Below are 6,369 nucleotides of genomic sequence, written 5' to 3'. Positions count from 1 at the left end.
ATTTTTTTTTAATTAAAAAATTAATTTTTTTTTTTTTAAAAAAAATTTTTTTTAATTTAATTTTTTTTTTTTTTGTAAAATTTTTTTTTTTTTTTTTTTTTTTTTTTTTTTTTTTTGGTCTCTTCTCCCAGGGAACAGTGCTGCTATTAAAGCTTCACAGAATTCATCAAGAACAGCACTCATTAGATAACTTACTTATTGAAGCCAATGTAATACAAACAAGAACATGTAAGGACATTTTTCATTTTCTGATTTCAAAATAAGTAGCTGACAGACCTAAAGATGACAAAAAAAAATCAAAGAGGTATTTGCAAAATAAAAGAGGTATTCTTTTTTGATAATGCTTCTCATTCTTTAAAAAGTCTGTATTTACACTTTTTAAAAAATGGGGCTCACTCCTAGAAGAACAACCTTAGGAGGTCAGAACAGAAAATAATTTAACGCATTATTCTGTCTCTGACAAAGACCACACTGGATGCCCAAGTGAGAATACCGGAATAGGACAACCTTTCAATGGTATTTCTGAAAAGTACTCTCCCATCCTCCAGAAGACTGTAGTTCAAGGACTTCCTAGAAGCAGGCCATTTGAATTTAACAGCCCTCAGTTCTTCCACAAATTTACACTGTTTTTTTTTTCTTTTTGAATCCATGTAGACAATATCCCTCACACAACATTGGATGAGGCTGTCACAAGCGAAATACAAGACAAAATTAAACTTTGCAGCTTAAGCTAATTACAAATAAGTTAGGCTTATATAAAAAGCTCTGATCACTGAAGTAAAGAGTACCACCCTGTGTTTACCCCTGCCCCCCTTAAATGCTGGAGGTGGGTGGGGAAAATGCATAGATTTTTATTTGCATCAAGCTCCCCCATCATTTCCACACCACACTGCCAGGCAACTCAGGGTGCTAGGCATAAAAGAGCAGGCAGAACAGCAAGCAGGTGCTTCTTAAGCAGCAGTACTGGTTTATGCCAGCTGGAAGTGTTCATCCAACTGCAGGTTTAATAAACAAACCTGACAGCCATTAGGAGATCCATGATCTATATTAAGATGCTTAACAGTACCCTAAGAATGAATGAGTATCCATGTTTAGGGATGTCCCTTTTCAGTGAAATGGAAAACTGTGGTATTAGCAACATTTCCTTTTCTCATAAAAATCAATCTTAACTCTACAGAAGTACTTTTCCCTTAAATCTTACAAAAATGAAATCAATTACCAAAATCAGATACAGAAAAAAAAGCATGCCTTCAAGATGACTTCAGCATTCCTTTAAGCTAGTCAACTTTCAACTACAAGTAATTCCTAAAAGGAAAAAAAAAATCCTGGGAACCAATGTGGTATTATCAACCTTTTTTTTGTTTCTGCCTCATAAAGAAATACTTCCAACAAACTTTAGAGCCAACTGAAAAATCGGCCCCAAAAGGGAGACTTATACTTCCCTTTCCACCACTCCCTCCAGCTCCCTTTCCTCTTGTTTTTGTCTTTCCACTCCCTTCCTTTCACCATCTCTCATCCTCACTTTTGGTAAGCCAGCTGAACTCACTAATCACCCAGAGAACCAAAAGTTGTTTTTCATTTTTTTGTGTTTTGCCAGGTTAGTGTCTGTTAAGTAACCTGAGTACACTGCTCAGCACACACCAGAAGAGGCTACGGGAGGTTGGAGGAACACAGGACTTCCAGCAATGGCATCAAGCCATTACAGGCTCTGTTTTTACAGGCAATTTCAATTCTGATTCAAAAGTCTCTCCTGATATTCCTTTCCCAAAAACAACTTTATTTTCAACAGAAATCCTATCCTCAGCCTGCACTCTGTAAAAATGATCAACCCAATTAGGGCATCAGGTCCCATCTCAGGTATTATTGGATCCTCCCAGAACACAACTTTTACTGCTGTCAGTGCAGAGATGTTTTTCTGTTACCAGTTCCTGCAGATAGGACCCAGCCAGGTCTGGCGCTTAGCTGACAGTTAAAGCTTTGCATACTATAAAAACATGATTTTTCAGATGAGAAATAAAAAATTGTATTCCCTCTAACCATGCACGAGCATAAGTACATAATATAAGGTATATATTTTTAAAAAATATTATTTCAAACATTTCCATTAGATAAGTAGAACAAATACATTAAATCATCACAGATTGAATGTAACAGTAGAACACAGCTGGATTGCATTAGGATGACGAAAAGCCCCACCAAACCACAACTTTAGGAATTACATAAAAGCTGAAGCGGGGGCTGTTCCAGGTCAGACCACTTTTAAAACAGGAGGTGCAAAAGTCTTTTCTGTTGCACAGCAAAAAACAAGGGACATGGGTTACATCATAGATGGGTTACACCACAGGAACAAGGACTTTCTCCACAGTCTGCTGAGTACTTCCAGTACTCAATTCATTGTTAAACAAGTTCTACAAGATGTGCTAAGGATGAAACAGATGAAGCAAGTATTAAATACCTGTTATCTTTTGTGTACCTTTACAGCCATGATGGGTGAATAGAAACATTGGTGGAGTCTGTCTACGCTACAAACACCACTTCCTTAGAAGGCAGGCAGAGGCTGCACTTTTTAGTAGTAAAAGACAGAATCCCCAAGCTTGATCACTGGGGAAAGCTTAGTGTTTCTGACCTCTATATCTAATCTCAGAGCTTGTTTTCAAAATAAGCAGTAAGCAATTTCAGCAGCACTTGTTGCCTTCTGCTGCTTTTCTGTGGTTCATGGCCACTGCTATCACAACTAAGCATGTGGGGATAAAAAGAAAAGAAAATCCTTCAGCTGAGGGTATTGAACATCTTCCAATTGCAAATCAAAGCATGGGTTTATTGCCAAATCAGAATTTATGCTTTTATGAAAGAAGAGAGCCTAACCACATACAACAAGGAAACCTATTCTCCATGACCCTACTGTGCATGCACAAACATGAGACAGCTGCATATTCCCCAGTTTCCATTGAAATAAAAAAACTTTACTTACACCTAGAAAATATATACCACATCAAATACAACCCCTCAGCACAATGAGCCAGTGGTGTCTTGAGACACCAGGAAAACCAACGCTTCCTTCTCACTCTTACCTTCCCATGTTCAGCACTTCTGTTCCCACTCACGAACTCCTACATCTCCTTCCCCTTGCAAAAATCCAGGATCCACTTTTCCTGTTCTACCCTCCACTCTTTAATTCTCCTTGTAAGGAAATACACATACATGCAGTTCTCTTCAAACAATAGTCCTAGTCTCTTGAACTGCCATCATGTTTTCCCTTATCAGTCAGTCCTCTCAATAGATGCTAAAAAGTATACAGGTACTTTTTCCATAACACTGAAACACATCTGAATTTTAGAATCACTCATCAATCATGAAAACAACAAAAAAAAAAATAGCTATATATCTGCAAGTGAACAAACCAAAGATTTCATTGGTAAATGCCTACAAACTTCACTTTTTTGAACTTCAAAGAATGCAGTATTCATTCATATCCCAATGATTAATTATATACATTTGTTATCTTTTATTAATTTCATAAATTCTTTTCCACCGTGGTGAGGTGTAAGAATGGATCCAGTTACAATCCTCTGAAATTGGTTAAAATATTGCACAAAATACATAGTTTAACACTGAAAATAATGCTAACTACATACTGGGCTACTTTAAGAGGGACATGGTAAGCAGCTCTATGTGTGTTACCATTCTCCTCTATGCAGCAATATGTGAGACCACTTCTAGCATATTGTCTTCAGTTTTGTCATCATTGCTCTCCCTTTCCCCAGTTCAAAGGAAAAAAGTGCAGAAACTGGAAAGCCCGAGGCTACTAAGATGACTGGGGTCTGACTTATGAGGAGATGTTGAGGACTTGTTCAGTCGGTGAAGCGAAGCTATGGGATGACTTAAAAGACACCTACAAATAACAATCAACTACCTGAAGTGCACTTTCAAAGAAGACAGAGCCAAACTCTTTGGGTCAATGGCAGATGATGGCCTAAAGCTACAAACTGCAGCTTGGAAGGTTCAATTAGAAACTTACGACTGACTGTTTTTCAGCACATTTATTTTAAGGAAAACAGGAAAAGCAAAATTTCTATTCTGAAAAGCCACAAGAACCAGTAACGGGACACATTCTGAAAAAAAAAAAAAAAGTAACGGGAAAGCTAGCATTTGCAGCAATATTCACAAACATTCACATGGCATTAGCACTGCTTATAAGGATACGGTTAAATTCAGGAACAGTTGGTAATCATTCCAACCTCTCCCCATTGTTCTATAAATTTTCCTATGAGCCTCTTTTCCTAAGATTATAGTACCTGTATCAATCATGCCAGATATTAGTATTTCTACTGAGCAGTAAAAACAAACAAACCAGCAGTATTCTGAATGTTCAGGGTATTTTTAGAATCATTAACAACTACACTAATGAACACAATCACTGCAAAGATTAACGTTAGTCATTATTAAGATTTTCAAAAACAATAGATTTTTTTATGTAAATGGGAAAGACTGTCTACGCTTTGCCAATTGAAAACATTAAAAAGAAGACAAAAACGCTTATGTAGGAAGAAGTTACAATGTTTCTTCTTCTCACTGCTATTGACAGAAAAAGAAGACCAGAACTTATTTATAACAATTTGTATATGTGTATTTTTTTTACAAGAGTACATTACTGAAACTAAAACCCAGGTCTAAGAAAAACCAGCATGCAGAAGACACCAGGCAAGAAGGAGTGAAGAAAAAGGAGGAACACAGGAATAATGGAGAGCTGCAAGCAAGGCTCATAATATTTACAGAGGTATCTAAGATTACATTATAAAATATGCAGATGAAGAAAAATGGCCTCTTATGGTAAATGGAAACCGGCCAAATGAAACTGACCAAAAATCCCAACAGAAATAACAGGAGTAAAAACTGACAGTGGGACTATTCCAAGGAATATGCTTGGATATAGTTCATGGAAACCACGTCATAGGGCTCGGTACCAATAACACAGAAAAAGAAAAAAAAGAGATCCACGGAGACAATAGAGAAATACTTTTAATGTTTAATAGTCAGCTTATGCAATGACCAAACTCATAAGACTACTCTTATTCCCTATTCTTCCTAGCTTATCTCATTTTAGTAAATTTTCAAAACCATGACTGAACACTTCACAGTGAATTAGTATTCAAGAGTTGACATAGAAATGCAAGTTTCAGTCTGCCTTCATGCATAGGCTTTAATTATTAAATAGTTAATTGAACGGAAAATTAAATTGAATTGAAAACAATTTCAGAAGATGGTTAGAACTTGTGTCTGATGATACAGTTTCAAAATTTTCTGTGTTCAGCTTGGGCAACAAAAACCTTTATTAGCCCATATATATATATATATATATATATGGTACAAAATGCCCTTTTGCAGAACATTACAATGACGGAATGCAAGAAGAAAGGTAGAGAGTGATGAAGAAGATACTAGCATTAAAACGAAATTTCAGTAAGTCAAATCCCATAAGGAAAACGCGATTGGTAAGGACTGAAGCGGTCCCACGTATTACGAATGTGAACCTGAAAGGCACTGCACATTACAGATACGCTTGATCTGTGAGGCAGGGGAAGCATGGTATGTAGCAGCAGAAGCTGGAAGCTGCATCAGCACTGTGTTCAGGGCCACATTCTTACACTTCACACGTGTTGCCAACTTGTACATAAACACAAATAGGAGACATAACTCACCACTCCTGCACCCACCCTGCCTTCGATTTTGGTAAGAAGCCGTATCCAGTAAGTTGTCAAGTGCTATCCCTCAAGAACCTGTCGGAACAAAATAAGCGCATTTAGCAAAAACCAGGAAAAAAAAAAAAAAAAGAACAACTCATAAAACGACACTCGCCCTTTTCCACAGAACAGAAGTTCTGCCAAGAGGCAGCCCGATCGCTCAGCTCACCCGACGCCTCCCCGCCGGCTGTACCCGCACGCAGAGCCACCGCAAGGAGAAATGCGGCAGCAGCTCCCCGGAATCAGCTAGCAGACCCCTTCTCACTCAGAGCCCCTCGCCACGCGACCTACGCGCAGAGCCGGGAGGAGAAAAACACACACAGACAAAAAAAAAAAAAAAAAAACACAGAAATAAGCCGAGGCTGAGGCGGGGCAGCGGGCAGCACACGCGGCGGCCAACAGCGCGGCGAAGGCCGACTCGCCCCCTCCCCGCCTCCCGGCCGGGCCCGGCACCCCCCGACCCGCCGCGGTACCCGGGGCGCGGCCACCCCCTCACAGAAGGCGGCCGTTAGCGGCCGTTGGCCCCGTGATGATGGCGGCGGCGGCGGCGCGTGCAGCGCGGGCCGAGCGCGCGGCTCACCGTTGGCGGCGGGCGGCGGCAGCGCCGCACGCGGGGGTGGGCGGGGCG

General features: G+C 39.6%; 1 protein-coding gene across 4 annotated transcripts in view; it reads right to left on the bottom strand.

Moving 5' to 3' along the window:
* IPO11 (importin 11) overlaps window positions 1-6,360 on the bottom strand; it is a 103,628-nt gene extending 97,268 nt beyond the window's left edge. The window contains exons 1-2 of one of the 4 annotated variants that reach the window (XM_035309037.1): window positions 6,322-6,360; window positions 5,700-5,777 (exon numbers count right to left, since the gene is read on the bottom strand). The gene's annotated coding sequence lies outside the window, so the exon portion shown is untranslated. Of the gene's footprint in view, window positions 1-5,699; window positions 5,778-6,214; window positions 6,264-6,321 lie in introns of those variants that run through there. The other 3 variants (XM_035309039.1, XM_035309040.1, XM_035309038.1) reach the window with 3 other exon arrangements.
* Between the last annotated feature and the right edge of the window lie 9 nt (window positions 6,361-6,369).

The sequence above is a fragment of the Oxyura jamaicensis genome, chromosome Z (genome assembly GCF_011077185.1).
Source record: "Oxyura jamaicensis isolate SHBP4307 breed ruddy duck chromosome Z, BPBGC_Ojam_1.0, whole genome shotgun sequence".
Taxonomy (NCBI): Eukaryota; Metazoa; Chordata; class Aves; order Anseriformes; family Anatidae; genus Oxyura; species Oxyura jamaicensis.
The sequence above is the reverse complement of the archived record's forward strand: the minus strand, read 5'-3'. Positions and strand labels throughout refer to the sequence as shown.